Below are 20,172 nucleotides of genomic sequence, written 5' to 3'. Positions count from 1 at the left end.
CAAATCAACTATAATTATTCAGATTATAGTAATATTTTTACTGCTGATTAGAAAAATTCTATGTAAGCTTGAGAAGCTGCGAGCTTTTAAAATACACAAGTAGAAAATAAAAAAAGACAACAATATTGACAACAAAAAAGAACAACCATTAATCATGAACCACGGTAATGCGTTACTCCGTCATTCCTACTTTCCTCGGAACAATAGCGTACATAGATCCCTTGCTGCACATGTTGCACGATTCTGCAAAACGATTTGCCGGCCTTTCACAATATTCTCGCGCTCAAACTTCCTCAGCTGTACAAACTGAGCTTGCTTATGCTGTCCTGATATGTCTCCAACACTTACAACCAATTTGACAAATAGTACGGTGCGCAAAACACTAGACCATTCTTTTGGCATGTCACTAAATGCTGATGCTGATAGGAGCTTGGAAGTGGAAACTGGCAAATACCTGGATCCTATAATTCCACAGAACGACGTTACATGTACACTGGACTCATGAGATCTTTGTAATAATAAATTCCCTTACACAAAAAGGCGCCACAGAATCTTTAGTGTACAGGAGTCGGTTTTTATGACTAATATTTAATTGATTACTTTACTTTATGTGAACTTTGGTTAATTTTTCCCTCGTTTTAATTATTGCATTTTTATACCACAAATGTTTCCTCTTTTCTACTTAATTGTTGAACTACTGTAATTTTAATCGTTAATTTGCACAATGGGAGTTATTTTGTGTTCTTCTGCATTTCTTTGATATACAGTTTTTAAAACAAATATGCTCAGCGGGGTTGTTGAAAAATAGCTGAAAGTAAACATTCTCTTTACAAGCCTAACATTGGTGCATTTTATATTTCCAACGCATACTGCCTTGATGATATAACTTGTCCCAAATTTACTCCATTTAATGGGGTGATATTGGGATAGAGACGAGGAGGAATATCTAACTACGTGTTGCTTGGCGCTGGGGACTGTAACGTAATAGTCCCAATAAATGTTTCTGTATATATTTTTGAATAAGAAAATGTTTTGTAAGAGCACAATGATTATCATTCTGCAGAGAGAGAGAGATAATCTGTAACATACTAGCCTGTGTCTGAAGTGTGCTGCCATCTGGTGGGCAATTACGTTACCATAGCCGAAGCTAAACCGTGCCGTACCGATTACCACTCACTTTGGATTTAGCAGGTAAGACGTAGGGTTAGGAATAATACCCTCGTCTAAATTTACGTCTAAATTTATACAATGTTTTAATTAAATTTCTTTTAAAATGATTTGTAAATGGGAAAGGAAGTTCTATGGTATCATTCCGGCATAAAAAGGCCTAATCTAAAAATATATATTTGGTCTTATTAACCTTCAAAAATATTGTAAACTTGTCACGAGGCCATTTGCATAGGAATCGTTTGTGCTTATCTTCTTATTCTATTTCAAGTGTAATTTGTAGTATTAAGTATAAAAGAAATTCATGGTTAAGAATTATTCAAAGGATACGTTATCTAAATTACTATTTCGGAACTTCATTATTATATATTACTTGTTGTTGATAGGCACGAACAGACTATTTGTTATTCAACGTGTAAGAAAAAATCATTCTTTTACTTGTTAATAAACTTCTTGATTTTCCAATTTCATATTATACTTCACACGATATATACTTATTAGACCTGTGCTAGCTTCCGTCAAATTTACAAAATTTACTAGAAGACCTGCACGTTACAGGACACTCTATCGAAAAGGTGTAACAGCTTTCTCAGACTAGCCATCCTGGGTGAGGTTCTTCTTGGGTTTTCCTCATTCACTCCAGGCAAATGCCGGGATTGTACCTAACATAATAGTCCCTTCCGCTTCCTTTCTTCCTCTCCAATTCCCCTGGCACTGTGATTGACGAGGGACGTCCACTCTTACATGTGTGCCGGGCTAAATTGCCATAGATGCCGAAAGCCCAGAAATCTAATTCATAATACTAATCCTGACGTGATGCTTGGATAGTTCGATTTTATTTATATTTACAAAGCATAAAGTTGATACTATTTTGCTCAGCCAGTTTTTTGATAGAAATAACTCTTTTCTTAACTTACTAAACATACTAAAAATTGGATCAAATACCTCCTTTTTACTATATCACACAAATCCATAAACTTACAGAGGTAAAACTTTGCTTATAAACACTCCATTACAAATAACCAAATACTGCTTTCAGTGTTTCCAAAAAATCCGCTTCTAAATGGGGAAAATGATCAATTCTATAATATTGAAATGTTTATTTCTTTTTTTTTTCTGAAAGTGTTGAGTGAGAATTTGCTTTAGTTGCAGATATGAAATTCAGTATATAAATGCTTAATTTCAAACAGGGGAAAGGGACAATTTCTACAATAGCCATACCTTCTGTTTTATATTCATTAAACCTTATTCTTCCGTATGAAGAACGTGCTCTTCTGTTAGTATTAGTATACTCGTAAAGAGGAGAAAGAAAAGAGCCATGATTTTGTAGTGAATTATTATGAAGAAATATCCTTCACAACGCTAATGTGTTCTCTTTCGTATTTGATACAACCAGCTGCATATAATTTAGATTTCTGATGAGAAAAGAGAATGGTGAAATGCTATTGATAGAAATTAATTATATTAATGAGGCCTAGTGGACCCTGTTGTTTTGCTATAGTTCTCATGTAAGTATGATTTCCAGAAGTAATTAAGAAAAGTAATTATTGTTCAGTTTCTTAGTTTTCCACAGTTAGCAGAACAAACATCTTAGGGGTCAATCCATCTCAGTGATAGAGAAAAAAGGAAAATTGCCGCTATACCTTTTCAAAAAAAAAAAAAAAAAAAAAAAAAAAACTAATTTGTTCAGAAATGTTAAGTCGGTATAAGAGTAATTCAAAACCACAATTAATTATTTTTTATAACATCTCATGGCGTCGCAGCGGCTGCCGCCATTTTGCGTTTTCTGGATTTCAGGCGTTTACGTTGTTTTGAATATCTCAGCGTGTATTTGGCTAGAGGTAATTGACAATTTTGTTATGAATTAATATTCATTATTTCTCTTTTTCTGTTGTTTGCATGGTATTCTTTTATCGCAATTTCAGAAGCTTTTCACTATTGATTAACTTTCAGAATTACTTACAGTTTTCAATCTTAACACCTAGCCACCAGCGCAAGTAATTTATGACTGTTTTGTTGTTGTGACAAACTTGTATTATTATTATTCACTAGAGTGAGTCGATTGTTTTTTTTTCGAATTTCGTTTGAGCAAGTTACCGATAAAGTTGTCATTGGGTTAGTGTAGTTTGGATGGAAAATTACAAATTTTTTGGTCAATTTCTTTCTTTGCCTCAAGAAGGGCGAAGTTTTCAGCGTCCGAAGGTCACGTGACGGGTCGCATTTTTGTCATTTTTTGCTCCTGTAATGTATATTGATACCGAGGAATCTGCTTTTGAAGGTAGGGCTCGTAAGTTTTAATGTTAATGGTTTGTCTCCCATCGGTACATTTATCAGGCATTCTATATGCGTGCTTACGTACATTACACTCACTAACAACAGCCGTATTATGTAGACATCCTGAGAAAAAAAAAATCACAAACGAGTCAGAGAGGAGATGGGTTGACTGGCATACCACTACTCCATGTCGCAACAATTAGGAGAAACATTACACTGCATTTCTCACATGTACGAGGCATGTACGAGGCAAAGAAAATCAGATGAAAATGGAATAAAAAAAAGAAACGTGCCGAAGTAAAATTTCGTAGTTAGCTCAGAGTATTTTTAGATATGCCGAAACAACAAGCAGGTAACACCAATGATGGCAATACAGCCCGCAAGTTTTTTCGGAATGCTGAAAAATCGTTCCAAATAACTGGGGTAAATGTCGATTTAATTAAGTTATTTCACATTATTTTAGAATGCTTAAATTGTGTTTTTCCAACTGATACAAACAAATTTGGTGAGTATGCTCGTTGCACTTGGAAACTGTATTTGCGAGAGTATTCTTGATATCATATGCCTGTACGAGTACTCAAAGTCCTATTTCACAGGAGAAGTATTATTTCCGTGACTATTCTACCAATAGACCAGCTTTCCGATGAAGTACAGGAGGCTCGAAATAAGGACAATAAGACATATAGGGAATTCTTCATATGAAAATTATCCAGAGTGAATACCAACACGGATTTAATTCATAGATTGCTGATCACCTCTGATCCATATATTGCCAGTAAACGTGCTTCTGCTAAAACCAAACGTTCAGACATGTTGCCCGAGGAACTACGATAGCTAAAAGCGCCTTATGTGAATCATTTCTCTGATCATTCCGAACAGAGCAATAATTCAGACTAATGAACATAGTTTTGCGTATTCGCTGACTCTTGTTTATTGTCCTGACTGCCTAGTGTAATGTACTCTTTTTCACTAAACGTTTATTTACATATAAGCTGACCACATCAATCCTATTGTTGTTCTTTCACCAACTGTGTGTGATCGTGTTTACCTTTCTCACACATATGTTACTTCTTTGGTAAATAACAAACAAACAACATTCTTTATCAAAGAAATCGCATATTTCAATCGAATAGAACGTCAAAACATGTAAAAATGAAATATGCATCACACACTGAATAAAGTTCCCCCTAGATCGATGAAATCTCCCACTGTGCGATTGCTGAAGTTAGCTAGCATGAGTCAAAGAATCTTTACATAAGCAGTCATGTTCTTCGGCAGATACGCTAATGACAGGATTAACAAGTACATTATACAGTTCATTATTGCATGTTTGAGTCAGCAGTGATTTCATAGTTTTCAACTGTTAGTGAAACATGCTCTGATAACGTTAAATATTGTTTTTCAAATTGAATTGTAACATGACAAGCAATGGCGTCTCGTAGGGCTTAAAACTTGTAGGACACACTCAAAATATCTACAATTTAGGACAATGGTAGAGATCACGTAAGCAGTGATTATCTGTTGTTTTTTGTATATCATTCCTAGTCTTCTATGTTTGGCCGTAACAAATTCCTCTACTACATCTTCAATGAAGTAATATGCCTTACTCCAACAACAGTACTGTCAGAGCATTTAGTTTCCATTCCTTACGAAATTAAGCATCAATAAGCGTAGAGAAGGATAGTTTACCTTCCCTAGTCCTCATTGGACAAGTACTATTAACACCATCACACGCTGAGAAGGTTCAAAACATTATCATGGACAATTCTGGAAGGAGCGTTGCACTCAAAGCATAATTTTGCGACAGTACAAGTTTTCTAATACAGTTGCCAATTTTAAACCATTTGTTCTCGAAGGGCCCCGCAGACCCCGCATTGCGGGGGACCTCAAGCCACCAGGGGTCCTCAAATCGTGAAGTGGGACGTAGAGAAGGGGCCCCGGCCCAGGCTGTCTGCGGGATGGCCCCCAAGCCTTTAGTTACGCCACTGTGTTCTCCTGCACATTTTCAAATTTGTCTGAAATTCACTATCAGGGAATTAGTTATTCATGAAATTTGTAAACAAAAAAATACAGTAGCTTTGATTTATGAGAAATACAAATGACTTGAAAAGTGAAACCTATCATTAACACTCTAATCATACCGACCTTTAGTATTCTAACCTCACATATACTAATCTATCACGAAACTTCTAGATCTGTCAACCTATTCATCATCATCATCATCATAAATATTCTGCCATTATTGGTATGTCACTTGCCGCAACTGCCAACCTTTCATGCTCCACGGCCTTCCACTAACTTCTTCCTCTTCACGTACAATTTTCTGTTTTGATATCGTCCACCAATTGTAGCCTCTTTCGTCCTCTCCCTCGCTTTAATGCCACCCTACACTATAACACGTCACCCAAGATACAGTTCCTTCTTAGTCAATGTCCCAACCAGTTTCTCTTCCTCTTATCAATTTTATCCAAAATTGTTCTTTTCTTCCCAATCATTTTAACACACTCTCATTCGTTTTCAGGCCGACCCAGCTAATTATCTCCATTCTTCTTCACATCCACATTTCGAATGCTTCTAGTCTTTTTCATAATTTTTGCATAATGTCCATGTTCCTGTCTCACAGAGTACAATACTCCACACGATGGATTTTATTCGTTTTTTTCTCAACTTTTAGTTCAAGATTCTACAAAATAGACTTTTCTTCCTCCCAAAGGCTTCTTTCGCCATTCCTATCCTCGCTTTTATTTTACGTTCACAATTCACATCGCCACTAATAACACTACTCACGTATCGAAAACTAGTCATCTGTTCTATTTTCTCCCCTCCTATTTCTATATTTGACACCGACTACTTCATTCCAATCACTATAGTTGTTGTCTTTCAATCATTTCTTTTCATCTCATACTCTTCACAGTCTTTACTCAAGTTTTCTAACATCTTATTGATTTTCTTTTCAGATTCTGTAACAAGTGCCATATCATCTGCAAACCGTGTGCATCTGATCATTCTATCTCCTATCGAAATGCCGTATTGATTATGTAGGCTAATTCACTATCTCTTCTAGGTAGATATTAAATAATGTTGGCGAGAGACAGCATTTCTATCGATATTTTCTTCCAATTGCACTTTCCGCTATTATTTCCTTCCAATTCTAACACCTACTTCTTGATTAATATATAAGTTTCTTATGAATCTTTGATCTTTCCATTCGAACCCAACCTTCTTTAGAACTCCCAACAGCAATTTTTAATTCACACGGTCAAAAGCCTTTTCTAGATCAATAAATGCAACATACATCTCTTTCTTTTTTTAAATATAAATCTTTCACTGATCACTCTCAATAATCTAATTATATTTCTTGTATCCCTATCTCTCCTGAACCCGAACTGTTCCTCCTTATTTTTCATTTGTGGCTTCTGTTCAGTATTCCAAGCAAAGTCTTGCTGTATGCGATATGATACTAATAGTTCTATAATCATCACATCTCTCTAGGTTCGATTTCTTAGCCATCAGTACCACGATCGTCTTCAGGAAGTCTTTTGGTCATTCTCTTATTTCATATATTTCATTGCAGAGTCGGAGCAATCCTTTCTTGTCCTTGTCTCCTATATTTTTAATGAATTCGATTGACATAGTATCTATTGCGGTTGCCTTTGCGTTCCTAACCTTGGATATACCTTTCTCAAACTCATCCCGAATAATACTAAACGCTTTTTCGTTCTCGCATACTTCATTTTCTACTTCAAGATCCAGGCTAAACTATTTATCTGTAGTTTAATGTTTTTTCTATCTTCCTGAGGCTTCACTTCTCTCGCTGACTACCTTGCTCTCACTATAAATAATATTTTCATATTCAATCTGTTATTTTTTCACCAACGGCTCATTTAAAAATATCATTTTCATACAATTTGCAAAAAGTATCTACAGAACTAAGAAAATGGTTTACAGATCCCTTTGCTTTAAACGCATCAATAAACTTCTTTTGAATAGAATCAAACAGGATGCAAATACGCAGCATGGAATTGCAACAAAAGACTACCAATAAATAAACTGAGGATTTTGCAATATTTTTACAAGTCCTGTTGCTTCAATACAATATTTTTGTTGCTTATTCCGGTGTCTTTTATCTTTCTCAAAATATTTAAGAATATTATCTTTTTGTTCAAAAACAGTATTAACTGTAAAAATTTGGAAACATCACATTGTCGGTATTACAATATCTAGGACATTTTGCGAAACAATCCTTTCTTTTGGGAGATTTAAAAAATAACTCTATGTCTTGTTAATCCTAAAAAAAACACTCTGTTGTACGGGGAAGACTTACGTTGGCTCTTGCCGATACTCTATCACATGATTGACATACCAGTTTCTCTGGGTATTTTTCTACTCTCATTTATTTGATTGCTCTAGAATTGTTGCCGCTAAGCCACCAACAGTCCTGCCAGAGACTTCAAAGTAAATCCTACTCTTTCAAATACTTTCTCCTCGATTTGATACTTCAAAATTAATGATTGTTAAGTTTCGAATTATTTATCTGTTGTTTCATCACCCTACCTATTTTGGAAAGAAATTGATTGGGATGACTAGCATTTTTGTTCTGCGGCAACTTCTGTCGGGTTTGGAAACGATTTTTGTTGACGAAACGTGAAACTCATTGGTATCCCCACTAGGTTATAATATCCTTTTACGATCACAATTCTGATGCTCTTTCGCGTTCGGAAGCATGTTAGACTATTTCTTATAAACACTTAAACATTGGGCAGCCTGCTTTGATACACCAACAAATCCGGCAACTTTATTGCCTTCCCACGCACATGTCCAAACACAATGACTCCATTTTGCCGTTCTGTTACATCTATGCTTCGTCCGATTTTCACGAACTGCTTTCATATAACTGAATGATGCGCTATCTCCAGTTAAATGCAATGATCATGGGTGAGCAAGAATGGTTTTCAGTCAGGTGTTGCCAACCAAACGCCATTTATAATGATAGAAACGGACCACTGTTTCTTCTAAAGGGGTGACTAATATTTTATCTGTTTTGCTTAAGATGCGTGGAACCAGCCGGACTAGCACCGAATGTCCTACCCATACTTCCCCCTGTTACAAAATGGAAATTTCCTTTCCACAGGAAACTGGAAATTGTAAAAGGTAACTGTAGCTGGAAACTTACGGGTTTCACTAATAATAGGAAGGTGCAGGGAGAACTATCACCAACATGTCTGGGAGCACGGTTTCATTGGCCAAAGACCTCCAACTTCTTTTACTAATCATGACAGAACACAATAAGGCAAGATCCTTATCCTCCGGAGGTCAAATTGTGACTGAGCAAGGCAATGTTTCGAATCATATGCAGGCAGAGACCGGACTTTGCCATTTAAAACTAACCCTTGCTATGTATAATGGAAGATCTCTTGCATCATAAAAATATTCCAGAATTTGGAGGAAGAACTACAGATCAATTGGAACATCATCGGATTAAGCAAAATAAGAAAAAAAAAGAAGAACTGATCGAGTGGAAGAGCGGACACCTATTCTATTACAGAGGATCAGAATGTGGCAAGACCGCTGTGTTGGATTTCTTATCAACGAAAAAGCATAAAACAATGTCCTGGAGATATGTATTACCTTTAGTCGAGTAGCAAGGCTTGTTGTCAAACTCTCCCAGAGATACACACTACAAATGATTCAAGTATATGACCCACAATAAGTCATTCAGAAAAGGAAGTGGAAGAATTCTACGAAGAAATTAGAAAAAAATAACAAAGAAAATCATTACGTAAAGGTTATCGTGGAAGATTTCAACGTCAGAGTAGGATAAAAGAAGCCAAACGGAAATCAATAGGAAATTTCGGATATGGGAAATGCGACGAACTTGGAAACCTCTTAGTAAAATTTGCTGAAGTCAAGCAGATGTACACTCATGTCCAAAATGATTGTCGCATATCTATAACTGTCTTCTTGTAAGAATATAATTTGATAATGATTTTGCGGGATACTTTTAACACTGATACTATGTGTATAATCGGGAAATGTATGTTTGTGGTAAATTTCACAGGAAAAGAATTATAAATACGAAAATTAGAATGTGTAAAACAAAATGTTGCTAAATGGTCAAGAAAGTTTTATTTTCGTTTTATTGTTCTTATTTACTGCTCTTTTGACATGAAATTTGTCACATGCATGTCTTTGCCGACTATACACATACTAACATTATAAGAAATACCGGTCGAACTCGTTATCAAATTATATTCCTACAACAACATATTTATAGACATGTGACAATAATTTTGGACATGAGTGTACATTATGAATTTTTTCTTCAAGGAAAAGCTGCTCAGAAGATGAACATGGAGACATCCAAGTGGACGGAGAAGCGAAATTAAAGATATGTGATTGAAAACTACAATGTTCTGAACAGTTTTAACATAGGAAGAGACCATCAAGTGGTAAGGTGTGTAAACTACACCTGGAGATCAAGCTGGAAAGAAGTAAGCTTATAGTACGACAGTAACGTGCAGAAAGGGAAATTTTCCGAGAGCAACGTAACGTATTTCAGCAGCGAACTGATAAACTGTTTTGCCGCACTCGACAAGGATATGGACATTTCAGAAGCTAACAAGGATATTGCAGAAATTCTGATGGATACAGCAATGAACGTAGGAAGTATTACAACGAAAAAGAATTAAAAGAAAGTCTTCAAAGAAACACGATATCTGATGAAGGAAAGAAGAGAAATGAAAGTTAATAATGACAGTGCGACACCCAAAATACAATACGTGGAGGGGCCGCGGCGGCTCAGTGGTAGAGCGTTCATCTCTGGTGCTTGGGGTCCCGGGTTCAAATCCTGCTCCAGCCAAGTGAACTTTGTGGTGAACAAACACCGTGTGCGTGGGTTTTCTCGGGGTTCTCCCGTTTCCTCCCACTTTCTTCATTCCATCATTTCATTCATCTCTCATCATCACCGTCTCCTTTAGCCTAACCGGCATAAGCGTGGGACGTAAAACTCAAAAATTTCATTTCATTTTCACAATACGTGGAACTTTGCAAGACAATACGGGAAGGTATTACAGAAGATATGAGGAAGTTCAACAGAAAGTTAGTGAGAAAAACGACTGACGACAACATGGGTTTTAAGAAGGCAAAGCAGAGCCTCAATAATGCACGGAAACAGATCTTACCGCTGAAAAAAAAAGAAAAAAAGAAAATGGCACAGTGTGAAGAAATACTGAAGGAGATAACTATTCTATAGCAAGTTATATTCAAATGAACCAAAAGTGAAAGAAACCGAAGATGGAGAGGAAGAAGACATCCCCCGTATTTCAGGCAGAAGTAATATATGCTATAGGAGCACAAAACAAGGAAAGGCACTTGACTAAATGAAGTTACATTAGACATACTAAAGATAGCTTGTGAAGAAGCGGTCCTAGTGCTGTTTAATACTAAATACGTACAAAGTGGTCGAGTGCCCGAGAAGCGAAGAAGTTTCATGATCATATTGCTGTACATGAAATAACAGTAAGAAGATTTGAGCAATTATAGATCTATTAACCTACCTCCAACAATTTATGAAGTGTTTACAAAAATATTGACGCTCAGATTTAAAAAAAATAAAAAAAAAACAAACAAAAAAAAAACAGTTATATCTCTCCCAGCCAAGGGAACAGGTTGGATTTAAAAGTGATTATAGGAAAATAGATCATATTGAAGTAATGAGGGAACTAATAGATAAACCAAACAAATATAAATTACTCTTATGTTCTGCGTTGATCGACTTTGAGAAGACTTGGAATTCGGTGAAGACATCGTGGGTTATTAATGCTTTTAAATCAAGTGGTGTCAAAGACGCTTATATAAAAGTTATAGATAACATTCATAAACAAGCCAGAGCAAATATGCAAAGACCGTAAAAACAAAGAAGAACCTGCGACAGGATGATACCGGTTATCCCAACCTTCCACAAACTAAGTTGAGTATGTGTTTCGATCTCTTAACTTGAAGAATAAAGAAATAATTGTTAATTGGTAACATATAACTCACCTTCGTTTCACTGATTACATCGTTTTCTGTGCAAACAGCGATACAGATTTGCAAAATATGATAGAAGAACTTAATATCAAGAACAAGGAAATGTGGAAAATGAATATGAAAAAGACTAAGGTGACGTTCACCATCTTAACAAGGAAGTCAAGAACTGAATTTGAAAATACGGAATTAAAAGAAGTGAATACATGCATTTACCTGGAACAGAAGATATTCAAGGATTACAACATTAAAGAAGAAGTTAACCAAGTAATTAGTTAGGCTGGAGTGCATTTGGTAGGAACATCTTCGTACTGAAAAGCCAAGCAACAATATACCTAAAGTGTAAAATTTTTAGTGAATATATTCTGCCTGTTTTGACATATGGATCGGAGACGTAAACAGTAACAAAATCAGACATTCACCGTGTGCAGACTACTCAATGAAGCATGGAGAGATGTATGTTAGGAATTACTCGGCAAGATAGGAAAATAGTAACATTGATCACAAAGATCACAGGAGTGACGAATTTACTTGTATCATGAAAGTAAATGCAATGAAACGATAGTGGGCTGGACATATAGAAAAAAGAAATGATGGATAAAAGCAAGAAACAAGAAAGGTCCTAGAGAATATCCCTATACATGCTGGTGTGACAAAACCATTCTGAAGTAACAAGGAAAATGACTGTCCAAGATAGATGGTTGTGGAGAAGAGTTGTAGAGACCTTCATCCAGCTATGGGTTGAAAATCTTTGATTATGATGATTATGTAGTTACCAAAAGGAAATTATATTAAATATGACATTTTAAAAATAGTATGTTAATACTTAAATAGATCGTGTAGAATACCTACGTATCGACGTTTTTAAACAAAAATTGAATTACGCTTTATTCTTGTTTCTTTCCCCACCTCCTTGAATATTAGTGTGTATATATAGCAGAAAGCTCTGTTCACGGATTCTGCTGGAACTGATCAATATGCAAAATGGGCGCTATGGTAACAAGATTCTCTAACGAAGCATCAATTTTTTCATCAAACCTTGCGCATTGTCCTGTTTTGAAGTGTTAAGAGTGAACGTATCATTGCATTTCAAATATAACAGAAACATGTTTTTCAATATTTACGAATATTTAGTACATACGTTATATTTAATAACTAAAGAAATCCGGATTTTTTCAAGTTTATAGAACAAGAGGTGGATTTAAACAAAATTATCATTTAGCACAGAAACATAAATATGGAATCTAATCACATTACAATGAATGGAAACAAACATCAATGGCGTCACTATATCGCATGGGGAAGAATCATTCTAATAGGTAACAAGAAAGAAGTAGTGCATATAACTTTTTGTATTTATTGTTATGATTTGACTACTTAGATATGGCGGCTTGAAACGTTAGCATTCTGTCTAGTACATTTACCGGTTTATTGGCTTGTATTGAAATCTATGGGCATATTTTCATAAAGAGACTGCCAAATATGTGAAACATTCTTTTTTGGTTAAGCACATTTTTTTATGTGTTTGTCGTGATGAAGATCACTTGTACTGAAATTAAGATGAAAAAATGTTAATCTCATGATTCAGAAACACAATTGAAATGTTGCTATTACTTTTCTGATGTCGTAATGAAACTTCCCTTTTATGAAGCTCACAAATGTATTTCCACACGCACTTCAGTTGAAGCATTTCGAAGGAACATATTAAGCTTTTCTTTGTATATGTGTCCACAATAAATACTTGATGTTTATGCAAATGCTAAGGTGATACCATAATATATGTCCTGCAGTGTTATACCGTACTCTCACAGTTTTTTTTACTAGAATAATGTTTCACATTAAGATATTCCTTCGCAAATATACCACAAATTTTAGAAGTACCACGAATACCACGAATTTTGGTACTATTGAAAAATAAAATGAAATCTTTGAGTTTAACGTCCAACGATTATGCTTTTTAGGCTAAGGGAGACGATGATTACAGTATGTGAATGATGATGGAAAAATTGGTGGAACGGGAAAGTGGGAGGAGACGGGAGTACTCCGAGAAAACCTACGGAAACGATGTTGTCCACCACAAACTTACTTGGCTGGGGATCGAACCAGGAACCCCACGCACCGGAAGTAAGAACTCTACCACTGAGCCACTATTCTCCCCTCAGTACTATTATATTATTAAACAAATTACGCATATTACTCTAATCAAAACATTCTTGGATCCTTTTTAAAATCTGCCGTCTGCTGAAAGATACTATTGTATTTATCTCTTTACACAGAATTTCTTAGAGAAGTAAAAGATATATGTAGACAAGAAGATAACTTTAGAATTGGCTCTAATGTGAGGCTGCAGTGACTGTGGTGAGAAATTGTAGCGTGTAAAAACAAAATGTATAATCGAAGTTAACGTTTTGTACTTGAAAAAAGGTAAAATGATGTTTAAAATATGTTACTAATTAACTAATAGCATATGCCACCTTGGTTTTAAGATACCCGTTGATCACCAAGAAGTATCAAATATAGAATTAACGAAGAGCAGAAAGTTCTGAAAGTTGCAAGAATTAGCTGAATATCATTTGGAGAACTTTTTCCCTTTCAAGTTTCGTATGAGTATCATTTTTTTTTAAAAAAGTGATGACAGAATATTTACGAGTTTTGTATTGGTAATAGCAAACCACAGGTAAGACAGTAAAAAGATTTTTAAAAGTTCTTTTCCAAGAAAGGAAAATGTTAACAATTGATAGGTAATCTATTACAAAATTGAAATTCATAAAATTGACCAATACAAATGAAACATATTTTTGATATCTTACTAGCAAGAAAGCACAGAAACAAATTGTCAAATATATTATTTGATAATGATAATATAGTAGATGGCCTGGATGCAGAAAAATGTTTAGGAAATATGAAAGCAATTAACTACACGATCGCAACACCATATATCAATGTTAACAAAGAGAAAATGCAATAAAAAAGAAGAAAGCAACTAAATACAGTTATATTACATACTCATGATTTCATGGTCAACTTAAAACGAAATATAAGTTGCGCACAACGTATTTCTTGATACGGTAAAATGAATAAAAATATTCATGAAAAAACACATAAAGGAGTGATGCAATTCCATTGTGGTACGTACGGAGGGACAGTCGCTGGACAAATGGATTTTTAGAATCCTTAAGCCGTAATGCATCACAAGCATCATCCACAGTAATGAAATGGTATTTGAAATTAACTATTTCACAATCACTTGTTACTTGTACCTAGGTCACTGGTATTTAACAAGATCACACAGTATACAAAACTACATCGACTTCTACTATACATCGTCTATATCTTTTATACTTCCAAAATACACATCTCCGTAAGCTCGCCCTACCCAGATCTGTAACTGATCCATTGGGTATTATCCTGATTATAAGACCCTGGAAGAGTTGGATATACACGAAAACCATAAAATGCACTTTCTTCTTCAGCTCTCCACAGTTGACTTGGCCTCATCCACTCCATGATTCCATGCTACTGAATTTACCCTTCCTCTTGCATCCTCACTGCATCAGTCCGCATCGTGTATCGATCCTCGTCGACCGAGTTCTGGCGCTGGCAATCGCAGTAATGAGAGAGTGTGTGTATAATCCAATAGTTCACAAGCACTACGCAGTTCTATCTTTAGAAGGTAGAGGGATTTAACCCAAGAAATTAAAAGGGTCAAATACTCTTATTTTTTGAATTAAATGACTCAATCAACTGAACTCATATTTGAAATAGTCTTGACTACTTTTTTGTGAAATAATATATCTATATAAACTCAAAGAATATAGGCTATGGCACTAAATTATCATTTCTGTTCTTAAATTAAGTCATGGTGTGATTATTACTGAAACAGAGAAGCATATACTTGTGAACAACTACTTTGATGAAAATTTGAACTCACTTCCACCCGTTGGAAAACATATTTTAATCAAAATGAAATGATAGAAACCTAGTTTGACCCAAGTGCTAACCATGTTCAAAAATTATTTCAAACAGTTCAGAAAGTTTCTCACATTTAGTATTTTATGAATGGGAAATCGTAAATTATAATATTACAGAAAATGACCCCTTTTTCCCCTTAGAAGCGGAATTTTAAATCATGCTGAGACACGTAATCATTTATTTTTAATGAGAAGTTTATAACGCCGAGACTCCTGATACTCTATTATTGGCAAATAGTTCGAAGCTCTTTTTATCCTTCTTGGTATGTATTTCGATCAAAATAAACTGATAGGAATACGACCACAATCAAATTCTAACTATTTACAGAAATTCATTTTAAACAAATAAGTCGTTTTTTCAAAAATTGAAAACCATATTGTAGAAGTTGACCCAGTGCCCCAACGCCCCAACTTAGAAGCAAATTTTTGAGGACGCTGAGACACACGCTCTCCTATGTTTGATAAGGAGTTTCCATGCTAAGTTTCATCTCACTAATTTCAGGAAATGGTGATATACTTTATTCTTGGAAAACAATTTGAACTATCGTTACCTCCCTCCTTAAGGAATCGTATATTAATCGATGTTAAATTACATGAATCCACATGACCCGATGATAATTATGTTCAAAAATTCATTTCAAACGGTTAGGTCATTACTTCACATTAGACATCTTATGAATATAAGATTGGAAATCTAAATATTATAAGTTTTTCCTTCCTCACCTTAGAAGCAGAATTTTTGAGAAAGCTCGAACGCGTGTCCACTTACACTGATTAGACAGAACATTACGATTATCACTTGATATCTGGTATGTTTACCTTTGGCTCGCAGGACAACAGCAACGCGGTCTGGGATGATAGTAATGAATCCTGAATAGGTGGCTGGAGGAATCGGGCACCAGATCTTCACACAGAACTCGCTTAATTTCTGTAAATTCCACTAGGGAAGCGATGAGTTCGAATCTGACAATGACATCCCAAAGATCAGGTGAGTTTGGGGCTACTGCGGCAATTGAAATTCACCATTGTGCTACTCGAACTACTGACAATAACGCTGACCTTGTGACAAGGAGTGTTGTTCTGCTGAAAGATGCCACTCCAAGCTAGAAATATGGCAAACTGAGTGGCTGTACATGATCAGCAACGACCTACTGATAGCCAGGAGCCATTATATTTCCTTCTATACCCACTACTGGTGCCATGGATGACAATATAAAAGTTTCTCAAATCTTAATAGAGCCACCTCTAGCCTGTCGTTACATTATTGTGAACGTCTTGAGCAGTTGTTCCCTGGAATACGCCAGATTCTGACCCCGGCGATCGATGGGATTGAGGGCAGTATCGAGATACATCAGATCATGCCAGAGTTGCCAACCGTCCCGATTCTGTCGGGACTGTGCCGATTTTTGACTTATTTGTCCCGCGTCCCGACCGGACACTCGACGGGACGCATACTGTGTCGATTTATCGATTTTCAAAGTTAATTAATATTTTACTGGATCAAAGACTATGTATGATGATAGCTAAAAAATAAGACTTGATTTTAGTTAGTGCTCTCAACGGGTCGGGTCGGGTTGGGTTGAAGACCGACCCGACCCGACCCATGACCCGAATTGACTGACCCAACCCGACCCGGGTGACCCGAACCGTGATCCTACCCGATTGGCCCGACCCGACCCGAGCTGACCCGACCCGACCAGACAAGCCGACCCGAGCTGACCCGACCCGACAACCCGACCCGAGTAGCCTGACCCGTTTGAGAGCACTACGTCACGACAATGGGTGAACGCCAAAATGCACTCCCATTGGGAATTAAACCCGGACCACGTGTACCAAAGTCTTACACGTTAACCACTAGCTAGATCAAGAAGGGATTTGTATATGGATCTTAGGGAATATTCGACACTTTTGAGGTTTGCTCACTTCTTTTTATAACTGATATCAATGTCCGACGTGGGAGAATTTTTTTCTTGCTTTAGTTCTATGTGACGAAATTTTTCTTCAAGGTCAGTATTCTCACCTGCTCGGAAGGCAGTAGCAAGGGTCTCTTGGCGGAGACAAAAGGAAATCGTTTAACTACAATGATAAGGGTTGAGGAAACGGGAGAACACCTGTGATTTTTTCCAACCCTTCAACTTTCATTCCAAAATAGGTTCTTACGATTCCGGGACCCGTGCCACTTTGATTTTTCTTTTTCGGTAATTAAAACGTATTTTACAGTATATATAGTTGCAAGTAAGAAGATACATAATATGAATTTTGTAATTTAAAATTTAAAAATACAATATGATAATTAGTTATAAAGTACTGATTTTATTTCATCACTTTCAGCCCAACAAATGAAATTCAAACAATTCGCACCGTGGGCCTTGGTCATCAATACTGCGTCTTATTCTTTGTCTTGCACAGTCAAGTCTTGGTCCTGCATTTCGTAGTCTTGGTGGTCTTTCATGCTATACAAGAGCCAAGAATGCTTGCTCCATCGGTACAAATGAAGACCAAGTGTGATTTTGATTATGGTCTTTCATACTATACGGAAAGCAAGAAAATATGCTCATCGATACTTGGTGATCACCAAAACAAGGCCAAGAGCAAGATTACTATGCACTTCGTCTTGCATATCCAATCATTATCTTGTTCTTGTATCGATGTTCTTGGGCTTGGTGAAATGAAATGAAATATTCAGTTTAAGGTCTCTCGATTCTGCACCGAAGCTAAGGGAGATGGTAACCATGAGAAATGAATGAAATAGCGGAATGAAGAAAGTGGGAGGAAACAGGAGAACCCCGAGAAAACCCACTACACGGCGTTTCTCCACCACAAAGCCCACTTAGCACAAGCTGGGATCGAACCATGGACACCACGCACCAGAGTTGAATTCTCTACCACTGAGCCACCGCGGCTCCGCTTGGGAATGGTCGTCCATATCCAATCTTTCTTTTGGCCTTGCTTAAACAACTTATAGTTTTGTTCTAAATACAGACTCCATATTGGCGTAGATATTAATATTACAGTCGATTGGTAAAATCAATCTTCCACATTTAAAAGTACACACAAGTACAAGAATAAGCATTTATTATAAAAACACTAGCTGCAAGTGTTCAAAATAGATTTATGGTTTCTATAAAGTCAATTGAAAATTGCTATTTTTAATTAGGCAGCTAGTGAAAAACAGTACTTTCGACTCTAGCCGAGTTTAAGCTCAACCTAAACTAAGTTGACCAAAGTGAACTGACCCGAGTGACCCGACCCGACAACCCGACCCGAGTAGCCTGACCCGACAACCCGACCCGAGCTGATTCGACTGACCCGACCCGAGTTGATCTGACCCGTTTGAGAGCACTAATTTTAGTAGTACTTTTTGTCAGTAGTTCCTTAACAATGTTATGCACTTATTTGTGATAAAAAACTATCTAGTTTTCTGTCTAAATTTTGTTTATAATGAATAATTTGCAATTGATTTGGTTTGAATTTGTTGCATATATTGCTTATACCTAGTGATGAGCAGTGGGTGGGAAGATAAAACCAGTTGAGAATACTCGAAGAGCATTACCAGAACGAACTTAAAAAAAATGGAGAGATGGAGCGGGAAGAATAACTGTGATTGTTCCTAGATGTAAAGGTAAATCTTTTTATCCGCGTCTTCTCTTTCTTGCAAAAATTACCAAAATATCATCTCTCTATGACTCACGGTTCCCGAGACATGGCTTCTTAAATCTTCCGAAATCGGAACTATCTTCTGGCCAATATCACGGGAACAGTAAGTCATAGAGAGATGATATTCGTGTTAATCAATACCTAACAGAATGCTAAACATTTTCGTACCGATATTAATTGATGGCCACTGGCCAACTGACCACTGACCAAACCAGTGACCAATTGGACAGTGGCCACCGGCTACTATTTGATACCAAAATATTTTTCATCCGCTTAGGTATTGATCAACATCAATATAATATCTCTACAACTTATGGTTCCTGAACTATGGCTCCTTAAATATCTAGAAATTGGCCAATTTTGGCCAATATCACAGGAACGGTAAGTCATAGAGAGATTACATTGGTGATAGTAGTGTTCGAAGTGGAAAAAAACAGAGGCGGTATGTTTTATTATGATTTTGACTCAACATACCGGCTATTTAAATATTGTCTTGATCACTGGAAAACCATAGATGGTATGTCTTCATTACTGAAAAACCAGAGGTGGTATGGCATACCACCGCATACCGTCTCACTTCGATCACTAGGTGTTAGTCAGTACTTAAGAGTATGGTAAACATTTTGGTACCGATATTAATTGGTGGCCACTGGTCAAACCAGTCTCCAGTTGGACAGTGGCAACCGGTTACTATTTGGTACCAAAATATTTACCATCCGTTTACATATTGATCAACACTAATATGATATCTCTATGAGTTACGGTTCCTGAGATATGGTTCCTTAAATCCCTGGAAAACGGCCATTTTTTGGGCAATATATCTGGAACGGTAAGAGTAACACTTAAAATTTAATAATTTTCTCTGATAGTTTTTGATGCTCCATCGAATGCAGGGTTCAAAATTGAAAAAAAGTTGCAAATAACAGACAGACGGACAGACAGAGAGACAGACAGGCAGACAGACAGACACACAGACATAGAGAATTCAGTAACGAACTTTTTAAAGTTCGTTGAAAGTAAGGTGCCGCATTCATTCAGGTGATTATTTACATTATTTTCAATGACTCTCCGTACGTGT

The 20,172-nt window shown here is 36.3% G+C and overlaps 1 protein-coding gene across 11 annotated transcripts in view; it reads right to left on the bottom strand.

Annotated features, from left to right (window-relative positions):
* The window catches only part of LOC145688130 (uncharacterized), a 669,087-nt gene that overhangs the window by 166,666 nt on the left and 482,249 nt on the right, over window positions 1-20,172 (bottom strand). The gene's annotated exons all lie outside the window — the stretch shown is intronic.

This window comes from Thermobia domestica, chromosome 6 (genome assembly GCF_964235325.1).
Source record: "Thermobia domestica chromosome 6, izTheDome1.hap1.1, whole genome shotgun sequence".
In the NCBI taxonomy this organism is placed as follows: domain Eukaryota; kingdom Metazoa; phylum Arthropoda; class Insecta; order Zygentoma; family Lepismatidae; genus Thermobia; species Thermobia domestica.
This window is presented reverse-complemented; position numbering and strand designations above follow the sequence as displayed.